Raw genomic sequence first — 26,417 nt, 5'->3', positions numbered from 1 at the left:
GGTTTGTGGTTTAATCCCACCCAGGGATATTTTTGACCTTGTGATCATATTTTGAAGAACCTTAGGTAGACAAGTTAAAACATAAAACCACCTCTTGTTATGCAGTATATCTAGACTTCTCTGATACAATTCCTCTTAAAAGTAGTTAATTAGGTAAGTTTTTAGGAAACCATTGAAGCACATTTTAGTGTTTGTACCAATGTGTTTCTTTGTTCTTTAATGGATGAACAGTTTTACTAAATCTCTTTTTTAACATAATAAAAAAGATAGAACTGAGCCAAAATATTAATCTCAGTTTTGTATTGGTTTAATCAACAAATAATTATAAAAAAACAAAGATAGCAGAGGATGGTTTCGATCCATCGACCTCTGGGTTATGGGCCCAGCAAGCTTCCGCTGCGCCACTCTGCTAATCATATAAACAGCTTCAGCTCCTGAAAGCTTACCTCTTGACAAGAAAGTACCAATTTGTTTTTTTGTTCTTTAATGGAGGAAGAGTTTTACAAAAGATCTCCAGATGTTGGCCTTTTACACATATTTCAATAAATCATTTTTAGATCACTAATTTGATACAACTTTAGAGGGGTCTCTGTGGCGCGTTCGGCTGTTAACCGAAAGGTTGGTGGTTCAATCCCACCCAGGGACGTAATCGACTTTTTGGTCACATTTTGGAGAACTAGATGTTGACAAGTTAAAACATTAAATCACCTCTTGTGGTATAGTGTTCCTGATCTTAAGTCACAGAAGCTCCTGAAAGCTTCACTCTTCATCAGAAAGTACCAATGTTTCTCCTCTGTTCTTCAGTAGATAAAGAATCTTACAAAAGCTCTTTAAAATAATGACTATTAAATCTATGTCTAGGAATTTTTTTATGGTACTAACTTGAATCTAGTCTTATTTTGTTGACTTGGAACAATCAGTCAGCACATTTGGTTTCTATCTCAAAGGTTTGTGGTTTAATCCCACCCAGGGATATTTTTGACCGTGTGATCATATTTTGAAGAACCTTAGGTAGACAAGTTAAAACATAAAACCACCTCTTGTTATGCAGTATATCTAGACTTCTCTGATACAATTCCTCTTAAAAGTAGTTAATTAGGTAAGTTTTTAGGAAACCATTGAAGCACATTTTAGTGTTTGTACCAATGTGTTTCTTTGTTCTTTAATGGATGAACAGTTTTACTAAATCTCTTTTTTAACATAATAAAAAAGATAGAACTGAGCCAAAATATTAATCTCAGTTTTGTATTGGTTTAATCAACAAATAATTATAAAAAAACAAAGATAGCAGAGGATGGTTTCGATCCATCGACCTCTGGGTTATGGGCCCAGCAAGCTTCCGCTGCGCCACTCTGCTAATCATATAAACAGCTTCAGCTCCTGAAAGCTTACCTTCTGACAAGAAAGTACCAATTTGTTTTTTTGTTCTTTAATGGAGGAAGAGTTTTACAAAAGATCTCCAGATGTTGGCCTTTTACACATATTTCAATAAATCATTTTTAGATCACTAATTTGATACAACTTTAGAGGGGTCTCTGTGGCGCGTTCGGCTGTTAACCGAAAGGTTGGTGGTTCAATCCCACCCAGGGACGTAATCGACTTTTTGGTCACATTTTGGAGAACTAGATGTTGACAAGTTAAAACATTAAATCACCTCTTGTGGTATAGTGTTCCTGATCTTAAGTCACAGAAGCTCCTGAAAGCTTCACTCTTCATCAGAAAGTACCAATGTTTCTCCTCTGTTCTTCAGTAGATAAAGAATCTTACAAAAGCTCTTTAAAATAATGACTATTAAATCTATGTCTAGGAATTTTTTTATGGTACTAACTTGAATCTAGTCTTATTTTGTTGACTTGGAACAATCAGTCAGCACATTTGGTTTCTATCTCAAAGGTTTGTGGTTTAATCCCACCCAGGGATATTTTTGACCTTGTGATCATATTTTGAAGAACCTTAGGTAGACAAGTTAAAACATAAAACCACCTCTTGTTATGCAGTATATCTAGACTTCTCTGATACAATTCCTCTTAAAAGTAGTTAATTAGGTAAGTTTTTAGGAAACCATTGAAGCACATTTTAGTGTTTGTACCAATGTGTTTCTTTGTTCTTTAATGGATGAACAGTTTTACTAAATCTCTTTTTTAACATAATAAAAAAGATAGAACTGAGCCAAAATATTAAACTCAGTTTTGTATTGGTTTAATCAACAAATAATTATAAAAAAACAAAGATAGCAGAGGATGGTTTCGATCCATCGACCTCTGGGTTATGGGCCCAGCACGCTTCTGCTACGCCACTCTGCTAATCATATAAACTGCTTCAGCTCCTGAAAGCTTACCTCTTGACAAGAAAGTACCAATTTGTTTTTTTGTTCTTCAATGGAGGAAGAGTTTTACAAAAGATCTCCAGATGTTGGCCTTTTACACATATTTCAATAAATCATTTTTAGATCACTAATTTGACACAACTTTAGGGGGTCTCTGTGGCGCAATCGGTTAGCGCGTTCGGCTGTTAACCGAAAGGTTGGTGGTTCAATCCCACCCATGGACGTAATCAACTTTTTGGTCACATTTTGGAGAACTAGATGTTGACAAGTTAAAACATTAAATCACCTCTTGTGGTATAGTGTTCCTGATCTTAAGTCACAGAAGCTCCTGAAAGCTTCACTCTTCATCAGAAAGTACCAATGTTTCTCCTCTGTTCTTCAGTAGATAAAGAATCTTACAAAAGCTCTTTAAAATAATGACTATTAAATCTATGTCTAGGAATTTTTTTATGATACTAACTTGAATCTAGTCTTATTTTCTTGACTTGGAACAATCAGTCAGCACATTTGGTTTCTATCTCAAAGGTTTGTGGTTTAATCCCACCCAGGGATATTTTTGACCGTGTGATCATATTTTGAAGAACCTTAGGTAGACAAGTTAAAACATAAAACCACCTCTTGTTATGCAGTATATCTAGACTTCTCTGATACAATTCCTCTTAAAAGTAGTTAATTACGTAAGTTTTTAGGAAACCATTGAAGCACATTTTAGTGTTTGTACCAATGTGTTTCTTTGTTCTTTAATGGATGAACAGTTTTACTAAATCTCTTTTTTAACATAATAAAAAAGATAGAACTGAGCCAAAATATTAATCTCAGTTTTGTATTGGTTTAATCAACAAATAATTATAAAAAAACAAAGATAGCAGAGGATGGTTTCGATCCATCGACCTCTGGGTTATGGGCCCAGCACGCTTCTGCTGCGCCACTCTGCTAATCATATAAACAGCTTAAGCTCCTGAAAGCTTACCTCTTGACAAGAAAGTACCAATTTGTTTTTTTGTTCTTCAATGGAGGAAGAGTTTTACAAAAGATCTCCAGATGTTGGCCTTTTACACATATTTCAATAAATCATTTTTAGATCACTAATTTGATACAACTTTAGAGGGGTCTCTGTGGCGCAATCGGTTAGCGCGTTCGGCTGTTAACCGAAAGGTTGGTGGTTCAATCCCACCCAGGGACGTAATCGACTTTTTGGTCACATTTTGGAGAACTAGATGTTGACAAGTTAAAACATTAAATCACCTCTTGTGGTATAGTGTTCCTGATCTTAAGTCACAGAAGCTCCTGAAAGCTTCACTCTTCATCAGAAAGTACCAATGTTTCTCCTCTGTTCTTCAGTAGATAAAGAATCTTACAAAAGCTCTTTAAAATAATGACTATTAAATCTATGTCTAGGAATTTTTTTATGGTACTAACTTGAATCTAGTCTTATTTTGTTGACTTGGAACAATCAGTCAGCACATTTGGTTTCTATCTCAAAGGTTTGTGGTTTAATCCCACCCAGGGATATTTTTGACCTTGTGATCATATTTTGAAGAACCTTAGGTAGACAAGTTAAAACATAAAACCACCTCTTGTTATGCAGTATATCTAGACTTCTCTGATACAATTCCTCTTAAAAGTAGTTAATTAGGTAAGTTTTTAGGAAACCATTGAAGCACATTTTAGTGTTTGTACCAATGTGTTTCTTTGTTCTTTAATGGATGAACAGTTTTACTAAATCTCTTTTTTAACATAATAAAAAAGATAGAACTGAGCCAAAATATTAATCTCAGTTTTGTATTGGTTTAATCAACAAATAATTATAAAAAAACAAAGATAGCAGAGGATGGTTTCGATCCATCGACCTCTGGGTTATGGGCCCAGCAAGCTTCCGCTGCGCCACTCTGCTAATCATATAAACAGCTTCAGCTCCTGAAAGCTTACCTCTTGACAAGAAAGTACCAATTTGTTTTTTTGTTCTTTAATGGAGGAAGAGTTTTACAAAAGATCTCCAGATGTTGGCCTTTTACACATATTTCAATAAATCATTTTTAGATCACTAATTTGATACAACTTTAGAGGGGTCTCTGTGGCGCGTTCGGCTGTTAACCGAAAGGTTGGTGGTTCAATCCCACCCAGGGACGTAATCGACTTTTTGGTCACATTTTGGAGAACTAGATGTTGACAAGTTAAAACATTAAATCACCTCTTGTGGTATAGTGTTCCTAATCTTAAGTCACAGAAGCTCCTGAAAGCTTCACTCTTCATCAGAAAGTACCAATGTTTCTCCTCTGTTCTTCAGTAGATAAAGAATCTTACAAAAGCTCTTTAAAATAATGACTATTAAATCTATGTCTAGGAATTTTTTTATGGTACTAACTTGAATCTAGTCTTATTTTGTTGACTTGGAACAATCAGTCAGCACATTTGGTTTCTATCTCAAAGGTTTGTGGTTTAATCCCACCCAGGGATATTTTTGACCTTGTGATCATATTTTGAAGAACCTTAGGTAGACAAGTTAAAACATAAAACCACCTATTGTTATGCAGTATATCTAGACTTCTCTGATACAATTCCTCTTAAAAGTAGTTAATTAGGTAAGTTTTTAGGAAACCATTGAAGCACATTTTAGTGTTTGTACCAATGTGTTTCTTTGTTCTTTAATGGATGAACAGTTTTACTAAATCTCTTTTTTAACATAATAAAAAAGATAGAACTGAGCCAAAATATTAAACTCAGTTTTGTATTGGTTTAATCAACAAATAATTATAAAAAAACAAAGATAGCAGAGGATGGTTTCGATCCATCGACCTCTGGGTTATGGGCCCAGCACGCTTCTGCTACGCCACTCTGCTAATCATATAAACTGCTTCAGCTCCTGAAAGCTTACCTCTTGACAAGAAAGTACCAATTTGTTTTTTTGTTCTTCAATGGAGGAAGAGTTTTACAAAAGATCTCCAGATGTTGGCCTTTTACACATATTTCAATAAATCATTTTTAGATCACTAATTTGACACAACTTTAGAGGGGTCTCTGTGGCGCAATCGGTTAGCGCGTTCGGCTGTTAACCGAAAGGTTGGTGGTTCAATCCCACCCATGGACGTAATCAACTTTTTGGTCACATTTTGGAGAACTAGATGTTGACAAGTTAAAACATTAAATCACCTCTTGTGGTATAGTGTTCCTGATCTTAAGTCACAGAAGCTCCTGAAAGCTTCACTCTTCATCAGAAAGTACCAATGTTTCTCCTCTGTTCTTCAGTAGATAAAGAATCTTACAAAAGCTCTTTAAAATAATGACTATTAAATCTATGTCTAGGAATTTTTTTATGGTACTAACTTGAATCTAGTCTTATTTTCTTGACTTGGAACAATCAGTCAGCACATTTGGTTTCTATCTCAAAGGTTTGTGGTTTAATCCCACCCAGGGATATTTTTGACCGTGTGATCATATTTTGAAGAACCTTAGGTAGACAAGTTAAAACATAAAACCACCTCTTGTTATGCAGTATATCTAGACTTCTCTGATACAATTCCTCTTAAAAGTAGTTAATTACGTAAGTTTTTAGGAAACCATTGAAGCACATTTTAGTGTTTGTACCAATGTGTTTCTTTGTTCTTTAATGGATGAACAGTTTTACTAAATCTCTTTTTTAACATAATAAAAAAGACAGAACTGAGCCAAAATATTAATCTCAGTTTTGTATTGGTTTAATCAACAAATAATTATAAAAAAACAAAGATAGCAGAGGATGGTTTCGATCCATCGACCTCTGGGTTATGGGCCCAGCACGCTTCTGCTGCGCCACTCTGCTAATCATATAAACAGCTTAAGCTCCTGAAAGCTTACCTCTTGACAAGAAAGTACCAATTTGTTTTTTTGTTCTTCAATGGAGGAAGAGTTTTACAAAAGATCTCCAGATGTTGGCCTTTTACACATATTTCAATAAATCATTTTTAGATCACTAATTTGATACGACTTTAGAGGGGTCTCTGTGGCGCAATCGGTTAGCGCGTTCGGCTGTTAACCGAAAGGTTGGTGGTTCAATCCCACCCAGGGACGTAATCGACTTTTTGGTCACATTTTGGAGAACTAGATGTTGACAAGTTAAAACATTAAATCACCTCTTGTGGTATAGTGTTCCTGATCTTAAGTCACAGAAGCTCCTGAAAGCTTCACTCTTCATCAGAAAGTACCAATGTTTCTCCTCTGTTCTTCAGTAGATAAAGAATCTTACAAAAGCTCTTTAAAATAATGACTATTAAATCTATGTCTAGGAATTTTTTTATGGTACTAACTTGAATCTAGTCTTATTTTGTTGACTTGGAACAATCAGTCAGCACATTTGGTTTCTATCTCAAAGGTTTGTGGTTTAATCCCACCCAGGGATATTTTTGACCTTGTGATCATATTTTGAAGAACCTTAGGTAGACAAGTTAAAACATAAAACCACCTCTTGTTATGTAGTATATCTAGACTTCTCTGATACAATTCCTCTTAAAAGTACTTAATTAGGTAAGTTTTTTAGGAAACCATTGAAGCACATTTTAGTGTTTGTACCAATGTGTTTCTTTGTTCTTTAATGGATGAACAGTTTTACTAAATCTCTTTTTTAACATAATAAAAAAGATAGAACTGAGCCAAAATATTAATCTCAGTTTTGTATTGGTTTAATCAACAAATAATTATAAAAAAACAAAGATAGCAGAGGATGGTTTCGATCCATCGACCTCTGGGTTATGGGCCCAGCACGCTTCCGCTGCGCCACTCTGCTAATCATATAAACAGCTTCAGCTCCTGAAAGCTTACCTCTTGACAAGAAAGTACCAATTTGTTTTTTTGTTCTTTAATGGACGAAGAGTTTTACAAAAGATCTCCAGATGTTGGCCTTTTACACATATTTCAATAAATCATTTTTAGATCACTAATTTGATACAACTTTAGAGGGGTCTCTGTGGCGCGTCCGGCTGTTAACCGAAAGGTTGGTGGTTCAATCCCACCCAGGGACGTAATCGACTTTTTGGTCACATTTTGGAGAACTAGATGTTGACAAGTTAAAACATTAAATCACCTCTTGTGGTATAGTGTTCCTGATCTTAAGTCACAGAAGCTCCTGAAAGCTTCACTCTTCATCAGAAAGTACCAATGTTTCTCCTCTGTTCTTCAGTAGATAAAGAATCTTACAAAAGCTCTTTAAAATAATGACTATTAAATCTATGTCTAGGAATTTTTTTATGGTACTAACTTGAATCTAGTCTTATTTTGTTGACTTGGAACAATCAGTCAGCACATTTGGTTTCTATCTCAAAGGTTTGTGGTTTAATCCCACCCAGGGATATTTTTGACCTTGTGATCATATTTTGAAGAACCTTAGGTAGACAAGTTAAAACATAAAACCACCTCTTGTTATGTAGTATATCTAGACTTCTCTGATACAATTCCTCTTAAAAGTACTTAATTAGGTAAGTTTTTTAGGAAACCATTGAAGCACATTTTAGTGTTTGTACCAATGTGTTTCTTTGTTCTTTAATGGATGAACAGTTTTACTAAATCTCTTTTTTAACATAATAAAAAAGATAGAACTGAGCCAAAATATTAATCTCAGTTTTGTATTGGTTTAATCAACAAATAATTATAAAAAAACAAAGATAGCAGAGGATGGTTTCGATCCATCGACCTCTGGGTTATGGGCCCAGCACGCTTCCGCTGCGCCACTCTGCTAATCATATAAACAGCTTCAGCTCCTGAAAGCTTACCTCTTGACAAGAAAGTACCAATTTGTTTTTTTGTTCTTTAATGGACGAAGAGTTTTACAAAAGATCTCCAGATGTTGGCCTTTTACACATATTTCAATAAATCATTTTTAGATCACTAATTTGATACAACTTTAGAGGGGTCTCTGTGGCGCGTCCGGCTGTTAACCGAAAGGTTGGTGGTTCAATCCCACCCAGGGACGTAATCGACTTTTTGGTCACATTTTGGAGAACTAGATGTTGACAAGTTAAAACATTAAATCACCTCTTGTGGTATAGTGTTCCTGATCTTAAGTCACAGAAGCTCCTGAAAGCTTCACTCTTCATCAGAAAGTACCAATGTTTCTCCTCTGTTCTTCAGTAGATAAAGAATCTTACAAAAGCTCTTTAAAATAATGACTATTAAATCTATGTCTAGGAATTTTTTTATGGTACTAACTTGAATCTAGTCTTATTTTGTTGACTTGGAACAATCAGTCAGCACATTTGGTTTCTATCTCAAAGGTTTGTGGTTTAATCCCACCCAGGGATATTTTTGACCTTGTGATCATATTTTGAAGAACCTTAGGTAGACAAGTTAAAACATAAAACCACCTCTTGTTATGCAGTATATCTAGACTTCTCTGATACAATTCCTCTTAAAAGTAGTTAATTAGGCAAGTTTTTAGGAAACCATTGAAGCACATTTTAGTGTTTGTACCAATGTGTTTCTTTGTTCTTTAATGGATGAACAGTTTTACTAAATCTCTTTTTTAACATAATAAAAAAGATAGAACTGAGCCAAAATATTAATCTCAGTTTTGTATTGGTTTAATCAACAAATAATTATAAAAAAACAAAGATAGCAGAGGATGGTTTCGATCCATCGACCTCTGGGTTATGGGCCCAGCACGCTTCCGCTACGCCACTCTGCTAATCATATAAACAGCTTCAGCTCCTGAAAGCTTACCTCTTGACAAGAAAGTACCAATTTGTTTTTTTGTTCTTCAATGGAGGAAGAGTTTTACAAAAGATCTCCAGATGTTGGCCTTTTACACATATTTCAATAAATCATTTTTAGATCACTAATTTGATACAACTTTAGAGGGGTCTCTGTGGCGCGTTCGGCTGTTAACCGAAAGGTTGGTGGTTCAATCCCACCCAGGGACGTAATCGACTTTTTGGTCACATTTTGGAGAACTAGATGTTGACAAGTTAAAACATTAAATCACCTCTTGTGGTATAGTGTTCCTGATCTTAAGTCACAGAAGCTCCTGAAAGCTTCACTCTTCATCAGAAAGTACCAATGTTTCTCCTCTGTTCTTCAGTAGATAAAGAATCTTACAAAAGCTCTTTAAAATAATGACTATTAAATCTATGTCTAGGAATTTTTTTATGGTACTAACTTGAATCTAGTCTTATTTTGTTGACTTGGAACAATCAGTCAGCACATTTGGTTTCTATCTCAAAGGTTTGTGGTTTAATCCCACCCATGGATATTTTTGACCGTGTGATCATATTTTGAAGAACCTTAGGTAGACAAGTTAAAACATAAAACCACCTCTTGTTATGCAGTATATCTAGACTTCTCTGATACAATTCCTCTTAAAAGTAGTTAATTACGTAAGTTTTTAGGAAACCATTGAAGCACATTTTAGTGTTTGTACCAATGTGTTTCTTTGTTCTTTAATGGATGAACAGTTTTACTAAATCTCTTTTTTAACATAATAAAAAAGATAGAACTGAGCCAAAATATTAATCTCAGTTTTGTATTGGTTTAATCAACAAATAATTATAAAAAAACAAAGATAGCAGAGGATGGGTTCGATCCATCGACCTCTGGGTTATGGGCTCAGCACGCTTCCGCTGCGCCACTCTGCTAATCATATACACAGCTTCAGCTCCTGAAAGCTTACCTCTTGACAAGAAAGTACCAATTTGTTTTTTTGTTCTTCAATGGAGGAAGAGTTTTACAAAAGATCTCCAGATGTTGGCCTTTTACACATATTTCAATAAATCATTTTTAGATCACTAATTTGATACAACTTTAGAGGGGTCTCTGTGGCGCGTTCGGCTGTTAACCGAAAGGTTGGTGGTTCAATCCCACCCAGGGACGTAATCGACTTTTTGGTCACATTTTGGAGAACTAGATGTTGACAAGTTAAAACATTAAATCACCTCTTGTGGTATAGTGTTCCTGATCTTAAGTCACAGAAGCTCCTGAAAGCTTCACTCTTCATCAGAAAGTACCAATGTTTCTCCTCTGTTCTTCAGTAGATAAAGAATCTTACAAAAGCTCTTTAAAATAATGACTATGAAATCTATGTCTAGGAATTTTTTTATGGTATTATTTATTTATTTATTTATTTACAGGTTCTTATATAGCGCAGCAGATTCCGTTGCGCTTTACAATAGTAGACAGTGATAAAACAAACTGGGTAACAACATACAGACTTGGAGGTAGGAGGGCCCTGCTGCAAGCTTACAATCTATAGGGATATAGGGGGAAACACAAGGACAGGCACCAGTAATACCATAGCAGTCCCACCAAGTTACAAGTCCAGAAGGGTAGCTATATAATACATAAGTGCCTCAGAGGGTTATGCATGTAGAACTTAAACATTATAGGCTTGCCTGAAGAGGTGAGTTTTCATGGTACTAACTTGAATCTAGTCTTATTTTGTTGACTTGGAACAATCAGTCAGCACATTTGGTTTCTATCTCAAAGGTTTGTGGTTTAATCCCACCCATGGATATTTTTGACCGTGTGATCATATTTTGAAGAACCTTAGGTAGACAAGTTAAAACATAAAACCACCTCTTGTTATGCAGTATATCTAGACTTCTCTGATACAATTCCTCTTAAAAGTAGTTAATTACGTAAGTTTTTAGGAAACCATTGAAGCACATTTTAGTGTTTGTACCAATGTGTTTCTTTGTTCTTTAATGGATGAACAGTTTTACTAAATCTCTTTTTTAACATAATAAAAAAGATAGAACTGAGCCAAAATATTAATCTCAGTTTTGTATTGGTTTAATCAACAAATAATTATAAAAAAACAAAGATAGCAGAGGATGGTTTCGATCCATCGACCTCTGGGTTATGGGCTCAGCACGCTTCCGCTGCGCCACTCTGCTAATCATATACACAGCTTCAGCTCCTGAAAGCTTACCTCTTGACAAGAAAGTACCAATTTGTTTTTTTGTTCTTCAATGGAGGAAGAGTTTTACAAAAGATCTCCAGATGTTGGCCTTTTACACATATTTCAATAAATCATTTTTAGATCACTAATTTGATACAACTTTAGAGGGGTCTCTGTGGCGCGTTCGGCTGTTAACCGAAAGGTTGGTGGTTCAATCCCACCCAGGGACGTAATCGACTTTTTGGTCACATTTTGGAGAACTAGATGTTGACAAGTTAAAACATTAAATCACCTCTTGTGGTATAGTGTTCCTGATCTTAAGTCACAGAAGCTCCTGAAAGCTTCACTCTTCATCAGAAAGTACCAATGTTTCTCCTCTGTTCTTCAGTAGATAAAGAATCTTACAAAAGCTCTTTAAAATAATGACTATTAAATCTATGTCTAGGAATTTTTTTATGGTACTAACTTGAATCTAGTCTTATTTTGTTGACTTGGAACAATCAGTCAGCACATTTGGTTTCTATCTCAAAGGTTTGTGGTTTAATCCCACCAAGGGATATTTTTTGACCTTGTGATCATATTTTGAAGAACTTTAGGTAGACAAGTTAAAACCACCTCTTGTTATGCAGTATAACACATAAAACCACCTCTTGTTATGCAGTATATCTAGACTTCTCTGATACAATTCCTCTTAAAAGTAGTTAATTAGGTAAGTTTTTAGGAAACCATTGAAGCACATTTTAGTGTTTGTACCAATGTGTTTCTTTGTTCTTTAATGGATGAACAGTTTTACTAAATCTCTTTTTTAACATAATAAAAAAGATAGAACTGAGCCAAAATATTAATCTCAGTTTTGTATTGGTTTAATCAACAAATAATTATAAAAAAAAACAAAGATAGCAGAGGATGGTTTCGATCCATCGACCTCTGGGTTATGGGCCCAGCAAGCTTCCGCTGCGCCACTCTGCTAATCATATAAACAGCTTCAGCTCCTGAAAGCTTACCTCTTGACAAGAAAGTACCAATTTGTTTTTTTGTTCTTCAATGGAGGAAGAGTTTTACAAAAGATCTCCAGATGTTGGCCTTTTACACATATTTCAATAAATCATTTTTAGATCACTAATTTGATACAACTTTAGAGGGGTCTCTGTGGCGCAATCGGTTAGCGCGTTCGGCTGTTAACCGAAAGGTTGGTGGTTCAATCCCACCCAGGGACGTAATCGACTTTTTGGTCACATTTTGGAGAACTAGATGTTGACAAGTTAAAACATTAAATCACCTCTTGTGGTATAGTGTTCCTGATCTTAAGTCACAGAAGCTCCTGAAAGCTTCACTCTTCATCAGAAAGTATAAATGTTTCTCCTCTGTTCTTCAGTAGATAAAGAATCTTACAAAAGCTCTTTAAAATAATGACTATTAAATCTATGTCTAGGAATTTTTTTATGGTACTAACTTGAATCTAGTCTTATTTTGTTGACTTGGAACAATCAGTCAGCACATTTGGTTTCTATCTCAAAGGTTTGTGGTTTAATCCCACCCAGGGATATTTTTGACCTTGTGATCATATTTTGAAGAACCTTAGGTAGACAAGTTAAAACATAAAACCACCTCTTGTTATGCAGTATATCTAGACTTCTCTGATACAATTCCTCTTAAAAGTAGTTAATTAGGCAAGTTTTTAGGAAACCATTGAAGCACATTTTAGTGTTTGTACCAATGTGTTTCTTTGTTCTTTAATGGATGAACAGTTTTACTAAATCTCTTTTTTAACATAATAAAAAAGATAGAACTGAGCCAAAATATTAATCTCAGTTTTGTATTGGTTTAATCAACAAATAATTATAAAAAAACAAAGATAGCAGAGGATGGTTTCGATCCATCGACCTCTGGGTTATGGGCCCAGCACGCTTCCGCTACGCCACTCTGCTAATCATATAAACAGCTTCAGCTCCTGAAAGCTTACCTCTTGACAAGAAAGTACCAATTTGTTTTTTTGTTCTTCAATGGAGGAAGAGTTTTACAAAAGATCTCCAGATGTTGGCCTTTTACACATATTTCAATAAATCATTTTTAGATCACTAATTTGATACAACTTTAGAGGGGTCTCTGTGGCGCGTTCGGCTGTTAACCGAAAGGTTGGTGGTTCAATCCCACCCAGGGACGTAATCGACTTTTTGGTCACATTTTGGAGAACTAGATGTTGACAAGTTAAAACATTAAATCACCTCTTGTGGTATAGTGTTCCTGATCTTAAGTCACAGAAGCTCCTGAAAGCTTCACTCTTCATCAGAAAGTACCAATGTTTCTCCTCTGTTCTTCAGTAGATAAAGAATCTTACAAAAGCTCTTTAAAATAATGACTATTAAATCTATGTCTAGGAATTTTTTTATGGTACTAACTTGAATCTAGTCTTATTTTGTTGACTTGGAACAATCAGTCAGCACATTTGGTTTCTATCTCAAAGGTTTGTGGTTTAATCCCACCCATGGATATTTTTGACCGTGTGATCATATTTTGAAGAACCTTAGGTAGACAAGTTAAAACATAAAACCACCTCTTGTTATGCAGTATATCTAGACTTCTCTGATACAATTCCTCTTAAAAGTAGTTAATTACGTAAGTTTTTAGGAAACCATTGAAGCACATTTTAGTGTTTGTACCAATGTGTTTCTTTGTTCTTTAATGGATGAACAGTTTTACTAAATCTCTTTTTTAACATAATAAAAAAGATAGAACTGAGCCAAAATATTAATCTCAGTTTTGTATTGGTTTAATCAACAAATAATTATAAAAAAACAAAGATAGCAGAGGATGGGTTCGATCCATCGACCTCTGGGTTATGGGCTCAGCACGCTTCCGCTGCGCCACTCTGCTAATCATATACACAGCTTCAGCTCCTGAAAGCTTACCTCTTGACAAGAAAGTACCAATTTGTTTTTTTGTTCTTCAATGGAGGAAGAGTTTTACAAAAGATCTCCAGATGTTGGCCTTTTACACATATTTCAATAAATCATTTTTAGATCACTAATTTGATACAACTTTAGAGGGGTCTCTGTGGCGCGTTCGGCTGTTAACCGAAAGGTTGGTGGTTCAATCCCACCCAGGGACGTAATCGACTTTTTGGTCACATTTTGGAGAACTAGATGTTGACAAGTTAAAACATTAAATCACCTCTTGTGGTATAGTGTTCCTGATCTTAAGTCACAGAAGCTCCTGAAAGCTTCACTCTTCATCAGAAAGTACCAATGTTTCTCCTCTGTTCTTCAGTAGATAAAGAATCTTACAAAAGCTCTTTAAAATAATGACTATGAAATCTATGTCTAGGAATTTTTTTATGGTATTATTTATTTATTTATTTATTTACAGGTTCTTATATAGCGCAGCAGATTCCGTTGCGCTTTACAATAGTAGACAGTGATAAAACAAACTGGGTAACAACATACAGACTTGGAGGTAGGAGGGCCCTGCTGCAAGCTTACAATCTATAGGGATATAGGGGGAAACACAAGGACAGGCACCAGTAATACCATAGCAGTCCCACCAAGTTACAAGTCCAGAAGGGTAGCTATATAATACATAAGTGCCTCAGAGGGTTATGCATGTAGAACTTAAACATTATAGGCTTGCCTGAAGAGGTGAGTTTTCATGGTACTAACTTGAATCTAGTCTTATTTTGTTGACTTGGAACAATCAGTCAGCACATTTGGTTTCTATCTCAAAGGTTTGTGGTTTAATCCCACCCATGGATATTTTTGACCGTGTGATCATATTTTGAAGAACCTTAGGTAGACAAGTTAAAACATAAAACCACCTCTTGTTATGCAGTATATCTAGACTTCTCTGATACAATTCCTCTTAAAAGTAGTTAATTACGTAAGTTTTTAGGAAACCATTGAAGCACATTTTAGTGTTTGTACCAATGTGTTTCTTTGTTCTTTAATGGATGAACAGTTTTACTAAATCTCTTTTTTAACATAATAAAAAAGATAGAACTGAGCCAAAATATTAATCTCAGTTTTGTATTGGTTTAATCAACAAATAATTATAAAAAAACAAAGATAGCAGAGGATGGTTTCGATCCATCGACCTCTGGGTTATGGGCTCAGCACGCTTCCGCTGCGCCACTCTGCTAATCATATACACAGCTTCAGCTCCTGAAAGCTTACCTCTTGACAAGAAAGTACCAATTTGTTTTTTTGTTCTTCAATGGAGGAAGAGTTTTACAAAAGATCTCCAGATGTTGGCCTTTTACACATATTTCAATAAATCATTTTTAGATCACTAATTTGATACAACTTTAGAGGGGTCTCTGTGGCGCGTTCGGCTGTTAACCGAAAGGTTGGTGGTTCAATCCCACCCAGGGACGTAATCGACTTTTTGGTCACATTTTGGAGAACTAGATGTTGACAAGTTAAAACATTAAATCACCTCTTGTGGTATAGTGTTCCTGATCTTAAGTCACAGAAGCTCCTGAAAGCTTCACTCTTCATCAGAAAGTACCAATGTTTCTCCTCTGTTCTTCAGTAGATAAAGAATCTTACAAAAGCTCTTTAAAATAATGACTATTAAATCTATGTCTAGGAATTTTTTTATGGTACTAACTTGAATCTAGTCTTATTTTGTTGACTTGGAACAATCAGTCAGCACATTTGGTTTCTATCTCAAAGGTTTGTGGTTTAATCCCACCAAGGGATATTTTTTGACCTTGTGATCATATTTTGAAGAACTTTAGGTAGACAAGTTAAAACCACCTCTTGTTATGCAGTATAACACATAAAACCACCTCTTGTTATGCAGTATATCTAGACTTCTCTGATACAATTCCTCTTAAAAGTAGTTAATTAGGTAAGTTTTTAGGAAACCATTGAAGCACATTTTAGTGTTTGTACCAATGTGTTTCTTTGTTCTTTAATGGATGAACAGTTTTACTAAATCTCTTTTTTAACATAATAAAAAAGATAGAACTGAGCCAAAATATTAATCTCAGTTTTGTATTGGTTTAATCAACAAATAATTATAAAAAAAAACAAAGATAGCAGAGGATGGTTTCGATCCATCGACCTCTGGGTTATGGGCCCAGCAAGCTTCCGCTGCGCCACTCTGCTAATCATATAAACAGCTTCAGCTCCTGAAAGCTTACCTCTTGACAAGAAAGTACCAATTTGTTTTTTTGTTCTTCAATGGAGGAAGAGTTTTACAAAAGATCTCCAGATGTTGGCCTTTTACACATATTTCAATAAATCATTTTTAGATCACTAATTTGATACAACTTTAGAGGGGTCTCTGTGGCGCAATCGGTTAGCGCGTTCGGCTGTTAACCGAAAGGTTGGTGGTTCAATCCCACCCAGGGACGTAATCGACTTTTTGGTCACATTTTGGAGAACTAGATGTTGACAAGTTAAAACATTAAATCACCTCTTGTGGTATAGTGTTCCTGATCTTAAGTCACAGAAGCTCCTGAAAGCTTCACTCTTCATCAGAAAGTATAAATGTTTCTCCTCTGTTCTTCAGTAGATAAAGAATCTTACAAAAGCTCTTTAAAATAATGACTATTAAATCTATGTCTAGGAATTTTTTTATGGTACTAACTTGAATCTAGTCTTATTTTGTTGACTTGGAACAATCAGTCAGCACATTTGGTTTCTATCTCAAAGGTTTGTGGTTTAATCCCACCCAGGGATATTTTTGACCTTGTGATCATATTTTGAAGAACCTTAGGTAGACAAGTTAAAACATAAAACCACCTCTTGTTATGCAGTATATCTAGACTTCTCTGATACAATTCCTCTTAAAAGTAGTTAATTAGGCAAGTTTTTAGGAAACCATTGAAGCACATTTTAGTGTTTGTACCAATGTGTTTCTTTGTTCTTTAATGGATGAACAGTTTTACTAAATCTCTTTTTTAACATAATAAAAAAGATAGAACTGAGCCAAAATATTAATCTCAGTTTTGTATTGGTTTAATCAACAAATAATTATAAAAAAACAAAGATAGCAGAGGATGGTTTCGATCCATCGACCTCTGGGTTATGGGCCCAGCACGCTTCCGCTACGCCACTCTGCTAATCATATAAACAGCTTCAGCTCCTGAAAGCTTACCTCTTGACAAGAAAGTACCAATTTGTTTTTTTGTTCTTCAATGGAGGAAGAGTTTTACAAAAGATCTCCAGATGTTGGCCTTTTACACATATTTCAATAAATCATTTTTAGATCACTAATTTGATACAACTTTAGAGGGGTCTCTGTGGCGCGTTCGGCTGTTAACCGAAAGGTTGGTGGTTCAATCCCACCCAGGGACGTAATCGACTTTTTGGTCACATTTTGGAGAACTAGATGTTGACAAGTTAAAACATTAAATCACCTCTTGTGGTATAGTGTTCCTGATCTTAAGTCACAGAAGCTCCTGAAAGCTTCACTCTTCATCAGAAAGTACCAATGTTTCTCCTCTGTTCTTCAGTAGATAAAGAATCTTACAAAAGCTCTTTAAAATAATGACTATTAAATCTATGTCTAGGAATTTTTTTATGGTACTAACTTGAATCTAGTCTTATTTTGTTGACTTGGAACAATCAGTCAGCACATTTGGTTTCTATCTCAAAGGTTTGTGGTTTAATCCCACCCATGGATATTTTTGACCGTGTGATCATATTTTGAAGAACCTTAGGTAGACAAGTTAAAACATAAAACCACCTCTTGTTATGCAGTATATCTAGACTTCTCTGATACAATTCCTCTTAAAAGTAGTTAATTACGTAAGTTTTTAGGAAACCATTGAAGCACATTTTAGTGTTTGTACCAATGTGTTTCTTTGTTCTTTAATGGATGAACAGTTTTACTAAATCTCTTTTTTAACATAATAAAAAAGATAGAACTGAGCCAAAATATTAATCTCAGTTTTGTATTGGTTTAATCAACAAATAATTATAAAAAAACAAAGATAGCAGAGGATGGGTTCGATCCATCGACCTCTGGGTTATGGGCTCAGCACGCTTCCGCTGCGCCACTCTGCTAATCATATACACAGCTTCAGCTCCTGAAAGCTTACCTCTTGACAAGAAAGTACCAATTTGTTTTTTTGTTCTTCAATGGAGGAAGAGTTTTACAAAAGATCTCCAGATGTTGGCCTTTTACACATATTTCAATAAATCATTTTTAGATCACTAATTTGATACAACTTTAGAGGGGTCTCTGTGGCGCGTTCGGCTGTTAACCGAAAGGTTGGTGGTTCAATCCCACCCAGGGACGTAATCGACTTTTTGGTCACATTTTGGAGAACTAGATGTTGACAAGTTAAAACATTAAATCACCTCTTGTGGTATAGTGTTCCTGATCTTAAGTCACAGAAGCTCCTGAAAGCTTCACTCTTCATCAGAAAGTACCAATGTTTCTCCTCTGTTCTTCAGTAGATAAAGAATCTTACAAAAGCTCTTTAAAATAATGACTATGAAATCTATGTCTAGGAATTTTTTTATGGTATTATTTATTTATTTATTTATTTACAGGTTCTTATATAGCGCAGCAGATTCCGTTGCGCTTTACAATAGTAGACAGTGATAAAACAAACTGGGTAACAACATACAGACTTGGAGGTAGGAGGGCCCTGCTGCAAGCTTACAATCTATAGGGATATAGGGGGAAACACAAGGACAGGCACCAGTAATACCATAGCAGTCCCACCAAGTTACAAGTCCAGAAGGGTAGCTATATAATACATAAGTGCCTCAGAGGGTTATGCATGTAGAACTTAAACATTATAGGCTTGCCTGAAGAGGTGAGTTTTCATGGTACTAACTTGAATCTAGTCTTATTTTGTTGACTTGGAACAATCAGTCAGCACATTTGGTTTCTATCTCAAAGGTTTGTGGTTTAATCCCACCCATGGATATTTTTGACCGTGTGATCATATTTTGAAGAACCTTAGGTAGACAAGTTAAAACATAAAACCACCTCTTGTTATGCAGTATATCTAGACTTCTCTGATACAATTCCTCTTAAAAGTAGTTAATTACGTAAGTTTTTAGGAAACCATTGAAGCACATTTTAGTGTTTGTACCAATGTGTTTCTTTGTTCTTTAATGGATGAACAGTTTTACTAAATCTCTTTTTTAACATAATAAAAAAGATAGAACTGAGCCAAAATATTAATCTCAGTTTTGTATTGGTTTAATCAACAAATAATTATAAAAAAACAAAGATAGCAGAGGATGGTTTCGATCCATCGACCTCTGGGTTATGGGCTCAGCACGCTTCCGCTGCGCCACTCTGCTAATCATATACACAGCTTCAGCTCCTGAAAGCTTACCTCTTGACAAGAAAGTACCAATTTGTTTTTTTGTTCTTCAATGGAGGAAGAGTTTTACAAAAGATCTCCAGATGTTGGCCTTTTACACATATTTCAATAAATCATTTTTAGATCACTAATTTGATACAACTTTAGAGGGGTCTCTGTGGCGCGTTCGGCTGTTAACCGAAAGGTTGGTGGTTCAATCCCACCCAGGGACGTAATCGACTTTTTGGTCACATTTTGGAGAACTAGATGTTGACAAGTTAAAACATTAAATCACCTCTTGTGGTATAGTGTTCCTGATCTTAAGTCACAGAAGCTCCTGAAAGCTTCACTCTTCATCAGAAAGTACCAATGTTTCTCCTCTGTTCTTCAGTAGATAAAGAATCTTACAAAAGCTCTTTAAAATAATGACTATTAAATCTATGTCTAGGAATTTTTTTATGGTACTAACTTGAATCTAGTCTTATTTTGTTGACTTGGAACAATCAGTCAGCACATTTGGTTTCTATCTCAAAGGTTTGTGGTTTAATCCCACCAAGGGATATTTTTTGACCTTGTGATCAGATTTTGAAGAACTTTAGGTAGACAAGTTAAAACCACCTCTTGTTATGCAGTATAACACATAAAACCACCTCTTGTTATGCAGTATATCTAGACTTCTCTGATACAATTCCTCTTAAAAGTAGTTAATTAGGTAAGTTTTTAGGAAACCATTGAAGCACATTTTAGTGTTTGTACCAATGTGTTTCTTTGTTCTTTAATGGATGAACAGTTTTACTAAATCTCTTTTTTAACATAATAAAAAAGATAGAACTGAGCCAAAATATTAATCTCAGTTTTGTATTGGTTTAATCAACAAATAATTATAAAAAAAAACAAAGATAGCAGAGGATGATTTCGATCCATCGACCTCTGGGTTATGGGCCCAGCAAGCTTCCGCTGCGCCACTCTGCTAATCATATAAACAGCTTCAGCTCCTGAAAGCTTACCTCTTGACAAGAAAGTACCAATTTGTTTTTTTGTTCTTCAATGGAGGAAGAGTTTTACAAAAGATCTCCAGATGTTGGCCTTTTACACATATTTCAATAAATCATTTTTAGATCACTAATTTGATACAACTTTAGAGGGGTCTCTGTGGCGCAATCGGTTAGCGCGTTCGGCTGTTAACCGAAAGGTTGGTGGTTCAATCCCACCCAGGGACGTAATCGACTTTTTGGTCACATTTTGGAGAACTAGATGTTGACAAGTTAAAACATTAAATCACCTCTTGTGGTATAGTGTTCCTGATCTTAAGTCACAGAAGCTCCTGAAAGCTTCACTCTTCATCAGAAAGTATAAATGTTTCTCCTCTGTTCTTCAGTAGATAAAGAATCTTACAAAAGCTCTTTAAAATAATGACTATTAAATCTATGTCTAGGAATTTTTTTATGGTACTAACTTGAATCTAGTCTTATTTTGTTGACTTGGAACAATCAGTCAGCACATTTGGTTTCTATCTCAAAGGTTTGTGGTTTAATCCCACCCAGGGATATTTTTGACCTTGTGATCATATTTTGAAGAACCTTAGGTAGACAAGTTAAAACATAAAACCACCTCTTGTTATGCAGTATATCTAGACTTCTCTGATACAATTCATCTTAAAAGTAGTTAATTACGTAAGTTTTTAGGAAACCATTGAAGCACATTTTAGTGTTTGTACCAATGTGTTTCTTTGTTCTTTAATTAATGAACAGTTTTACTAAATCTCTTTTTTAACATAATAAAAAAGATAGAACTAAACCAAAATATTAATCTCAGTTTTGTATTGGTTTAATCAACAAATAATTATAAAAAAACAAAGATAGCAGAGGATGGTTTCAATCCATCGACCTCTGGGTTATGGGCCCAGCACGCTTCCGCTGCGCCACTCTGCTAATAATTTAAACAGCTTCAGCTCCTGAAAGCTTACCTCTTGACAAGAAAGTACCAATTTGTTTTTTTGTTCTTCAATGGAGGAAGAGTTTTACAAAAGATCTCCAGATGTTGGCCTTTTACACATATTTCAATAAATCATTTTTAGATCACTAATTTGATACAACTTTAGAGGGGTCTCTGTGGCGCAATCGGTTAGCGCATTCGGCTGTTAACCGAAAGATTGGTGGTTCAATCCCACCCAGGGACGAAATCGACTTTTTGGTCACATTTTGGAGAACTAGATGTTGACAAGTTAAAACATTAAATCACCTCTTGTGGTATAGTGTTCCTGATCTTAAGTCACAGAAGCTCCTGAAAGCTTCACTCTTCATCAGAAAGTACCAATGTTTCTCCTCTGTTCTTCAGTAGATAAAGAATCTTACAAAAGCTATTTAAAATAATGACTATTAAATCTATGTCTAGGATTTTTTTTATGGTACTAACTTGAATCTAGTCTTATTTTGTTGACTTGGAACAATCAGTCAGCACATTTGGTTTCTATCTCAAAGGTTTGTGGTTTAATCCCACCCAGGGATATTTTTGACCGTGTGATCATATTTTGAAGAACCTTAGGTAGACAAGTTAAAACATAAAACCACCTCTTGTTATGCAGTATATCTAGACTTCTCTGATACAATTCCTCTTAAAAGTAGTTAATTACTTGAATCTTGAATCTAGTCTTATTTTGTTGACTTGGAACAATCAGTCAGCACATTTGGTTTCTATCTCAAAGGTTTGTGGTTTAATCCCACCCAGGGATATTTTTGACCTTGTGATCATATTTTGAAGAACCTTAGGTAGACAAGTTAAAACATAAAACCACCTCTTGTTATGCAGTATATCTAGACTTCTCTGATACAATTCCTCTTAAAAGTAGTTAATTACGTAAGTTTTTAGGAAACCATTGAAGCACATTTTAGTGTTTGTACCAATGTGTTTCTTTGTTCTTTAATGGATGAACAGTTTTACTAAATCTCTTTTTTAACATAATAAAAAAGATAGAACTGAGCCAAAATATTAATCTCAGTTTTGTATTGGTTTAATCAACAAATAATTATAAAAAAACAAAGATAGCAGAGGATGGTTTCAATCCATCGACCTCTGGGTTATGGGCCCAGCACGCTTCCGCTGCGCCACTCTGCTAATAATTTAAACAGCTTCAGCTCCTGAAAGCTTACCTCTTGACAAGAAAGTACCAATTTGTTTTTTTGTTCTTCAATGGAGGAAGAGTTTTACAAAAGATCTCCAGATGTTGGCCTTTTACACATATTTCAATAAATCATTTTTAGATCACTAATTTGATACAACTTTAGAGGGGTCTCTGTGGCGCGTTCGGCTGTTAACCGAAAGGTTGGTGGTTCAATCCCACCCAGGGACGTAATCGACTTTTTGGTCACATTTTGGAGAACTAGATGTTGATAAGTTAAAACATTAAATCACCTCTTGTGGTATAGTGTTCCTGATCTTAAGTCACAGAAGCTCCTGAAAGCTTCACTCTTCATCAGAAAGTACCAATGTTTCTCCTCTGTTCTTCAGTAGATAAAGAATCTTACAAAAGCTCTTTAAAATAATGACTATTAAATCTATGTCTAGGAATTTTTTTATGGTACTAACTTGAATCTAGTCTTATTTTGTTGACTTGGAACAATCAGTCAGCACATTTGGTTTCTATCTAAAAGGTTTGTGGTTTAATCCCACCCAGGGATATTTTTGACCTTGTGATCATATTTTGAAGAACCTTAGGTAGACAAGTTAAAACATAAAACCACCTCTTGTTATGCAGTATATCTAGACTTCTCTGATACAATTCCTCTTAAAAGTAGTTAATTAGGTAAGTTTTTTAGGAAACCATTGAAGCACATTTTAGTGTTTGTACCAATGTGTTTCTTTGTTCTTTAATGGATGAACAGTTTTACTAAATCTCTTTTTTAACATAATAAAAAAGATAGAACTGAGCCAAAATATTATTCTCAGTTTTGTATTGGTTTAATCAACAAATAATTATAAAAAAACAAAGATAGCAGAGGATGGTTTCGATCCATCGACCTCTGGGTTATGGGCTCAGCACGCTTCCGCTGCGCCACTCTGCTAATCATATACACAGCCTCAGCTCCTGAAAGCTTACCTCTTGACAAGAAAGTACCAATTTGTTTTTTTGTTCTTCAATGGAGGAAGAGTTTTACAAAAGATCTCCAGATGTTGGCCTTTTACACATATTTCAATAAATCATTTTTAGATCACTAATTTGATACAACTTTAGAGGGGTCTCTGTGGCGCGTTCGGCTGTTAACCGAAAGGTTGGTGGTTCAATCCCACCCAGGGACGTAATCGACTTTTTGGTCACATTTTGGAGAACTAGATGTTGACAAGTTAAAACATTAAATCACCTCTTGTGGTATAGTGTTCCTGATCTTAAGTCACAGAAGCTCCTGAAAGCTTCACTCTTCATCAGAAAGTACCAATGTTTCTCCTCTGTTCTTCAGTAGATAAAGAATCTTACAAAAGCTCTTTAAAATAATGACTATTAAATCTATGTCTAGGAATTTTTTTATGGTACTAACTTGAATCTAGTCTTATTTTGTTGACTTGGAACAATCAGTCAGCACATTTGGTTTCTATCTCAAAGGTTTGTGGTTTAATCCCACCCAGGGATATTTTTGACCTTGTGATCATATTTTGAAGAACCTTAGGTAGACAAGTTAAAACATAAAACCACCTCTTGTTATGCAGTATATCTAGACTTCTCTGATACAATTCCTCTTAAAAGTAGTTAATTACGTAAGTTTTTAGGAAACCATTGAAGCACATTTTAGTGTTTGTACCAATGTGTTTCTTTGTTCTTTAATGGATGAACAGTTTTACTAAATCTCTTTTTTAACATAATAAAAAAGATAGAACTGAGCCAAAATATTAATCTCAGTTTTGTATTGGTTTAATCAACAAATAATTATAAAAAAACAAAGATAGCAGAGGATGGTATCAATCCATCAACCTCTGGGTTATGGGCCCAGCACGCTTCCGCTGCGCCACTCTGCTAATAATTTAAACAGCTTCAGCTCCTGAAAGCTTACCTCTTGACAAGAAAGTACCAATTTGTTTTTTTGTTCTTCAATGGAGGAAGAGTTTTACAAAAGATCTCCAGATGTTGGCCTTTTACACATATTTCAATAAATCATTTTTAGATCACTAATTTGATACAACTTTAGAGGGGTCTCTGTGGCGCAATCGGTTAGCGCATTCGGCTGTTAACCGAAAGGTTGGTGGTTCAATCCCACCCAGGGACGTAATCGACTTTTTGGTCACATTTTGGAGAACTAGATGTTGACAAGTTAAAACATTAAATCACCTCTTGTGGTATAGTGTTCCTGATCTTAAGTCACAGAAGCTCCTGAAAGCTTCACTCTTCATCAGAAAGTACCAATGTTTCTCCTCTGTTCTTCAGTAGATAAAGAATCTTACAAAAGCTATTTAAAATAATGACTATTAAATCTATGTCTAGGAATTTTTTTATGGTACTAACTTGAATCTAGTCTTATTTTGTTGACTTGGAACAATCAGTCAGCACATTTGGTTTCTATCTCAAAGGTTTGTGGTTTAATCCCACCCAGGGATATTTTTGACCGTGTGATCATATTTTGAAGAACCTTAGGTAGACAAGTTAAAACATAAAACCACCTCTTGTTATGCAGTATATCTAGACTTCTCTGATACAATTCCTCTTAAAAGTAGTTAATTAGGTAAGTTTTTAGGAAACCATTGAAGCACATTTTAGTGTTTGTACCAATGTGTTTCTTTGTTCTTTAATGGATGAACAGTTTTACTAAATCTCTTTTTTAACATAATAAAAAAGATAGAACTGAGCCAAAATATTAATCTCAGTTTTGTATTGGTTTAATCAACAAATAATTATAAAAAAACAAAGATAGCAGAGGATGGTTTCGATCCATCGACCTCTGGGTTATGGGCTCAGCACGCTTCCGCTGCGCCACTCTGCTAATCATATAAACAGCTTCAGCTCCTGAAAGCTTACCTCTTGACAAGAAAGTACCAATTTGTTTTTTTGTTCTTCAATGGAGGAAGAGTTTTACAAAAGATCTCCAGATGTTGGCCTTTTACACATATTTCAATAAATCATTTTTAGATCACTAATTTGATACAACTTTAGAGTGGTCTCTGTGGCGTGTTCGGCTGTTAACCGAAAGGTTGGTGGTTCAATCCCACCCAGGGACGTAATCGACTTTTTGGTCACATTTTGGAGAACTAGATGTTGACAAGTTAAAACACTAAATCACCTCTTGTGGTATAGTGTTCCTGATCTTAAGTCACAGAAGCTCCTGAAAGCTTCACTCTTCATCAGAAAGTACCAATGTTTCTCCTCTGTTCTTCAGTAGATAAAGAATCTTACAAAAGCTCTTTAAAATAATGACTATTAAATCTATGTCTAGGAATTTTTTTATGGTACTAACTTGAATCTAGTCTTATTTTGTTGACTTGGAACAATCAGTCAGCACATTTGGTTTCTATCTAAAAGGTTTGTGGTTTAATCCCACCCAGGGATATTTTTGACCTTGTGATCATATTTTGAAGAACCTTAGGTAGACAAGTTAAAACGCAAAACCACCTCTTGTTATGCAGTATATCTAGACTTCTCTGATACAATTCCTCTTAAAAGTAGTTAATTAGGTAAGTTTTTTAGGAAACCATTGAAGCACATTTTAGTGTTTGTACCAATGTGTTTCTTTGTTCTTTAATGGATGAACAGTTTTACTAAATCTCTTTTTTAACATAATAAAAAAGATAGAACTGAGCCAAAATATTATTCTCAGTTTTGTATTGGTTTAATCAACAAATAATTATAAAAAAACAAAAATAGCAGAGGATGGTTTCGATCCATCGACCTCTGGGTTATGGGCCCAGCATGCTTCCGCTGCGCCACTCTGCTAATCATATAAACAGCTTCAGCTCCTGAAAGCTTACCTCTTGACAAGAAA

At 35.1% G+C, this 26,417-nt stretch overlaps 7 non-coding genes across 7 annotated transcripts; all 7 read left to right on the top strand.

The window, feature by feature from the left end:
- Window positions 1-3,435: 3,435 nt before the first annotated feature.
- Window positions 3,436-3,509, top strand: TRNAN-GUU (transfer RNA asparagine (anticodon GUU)). The gene has a single exon. It is a non-coding gene; the product is annotated as a tRNA-Asn (tRNA).
- Window positions 3,510-6,299: 2,790 nt separating this feature from the next.
- On the top strand, window positions 6,300-6,373 carry TRNAN-GUU (transfer RNA asparagine (anticodon GUU)). Its single transcript has one exon. It is a non-coding gene; the product is annotated as a tRNA-Asn (tRNA).
- Window positions 6,374-12,329: 5,956 nt separating this feature from the next.
- On the top strand, window positions 12,330-12,403 carry TRNAN-GUU (transfer RNA asparagine (anticodon GUU)). Its single transcript has one exon. It is a non-coding gene; the product is annotated as a tRNA-Asn (tRNA).
- A 4,062-nt stretch (window positions 12,404-16,465) lies between these two features.
- On the top strand, window positions 16,466-16,539 carry TRNAN-GUU (transfer RNA asparagine (anticodon GUU)). Its single transcript has one exon. It is a non-coding gene; the product is annotated as a tRNA-Asn (tRNA).
- Window positions 16,540-20,601: 4,062 nt separating this feature from the next.
- Window positions 20,602-20,675, top strand: TRNAN-GUU (transfer RNA asparagine (anticodon GUU)). The gene has a single exon. It is a non-coding gene; the product is annotated as a tRNA-Asn (tRNA).
- An 885-nt stretch (window positions 20,676-21,560) lies between these two features.
- Window positions 21,561-21,634, top strand: TRNAN-GUU (transfer RNA asparagine (anticodon GUU)). The gene has a single exon. It is a non-coding gene; the product is annotated as a tRNA-Asn (tRNA).
- Window positions 21,635-24,636: 3,002 nt separating this feature from the next.
- On the top strand, window positions 24,637-24,710 carry TRNAN-GUU (transfer RNA asparagine (anticodon GUU)). The gene has a single exon. It is a non-coding gene; the product is annotated as a tRNA-Asn (tRNA).
- Window positions 24,711-26,417: the final 1,707 nt, after the last annotated feature.

This window comes from Crinia signifera, chromosome 3 (genome assembly GCF_055691185.1).
Source record: "Crinia signifera chromosome 3, ASM5569118v1, whole genome shotgun sequence".
In the NCBI taxonomy this organism is placed as follows: Eukaryota; Metazoa; Chordata; class Amphibia; order Anura; family Myobatrachidae; genus Crinia; species Crinia signifera.
This window is presented reverse-complemented; position numbering and strand designations above follow the sequence as displayed.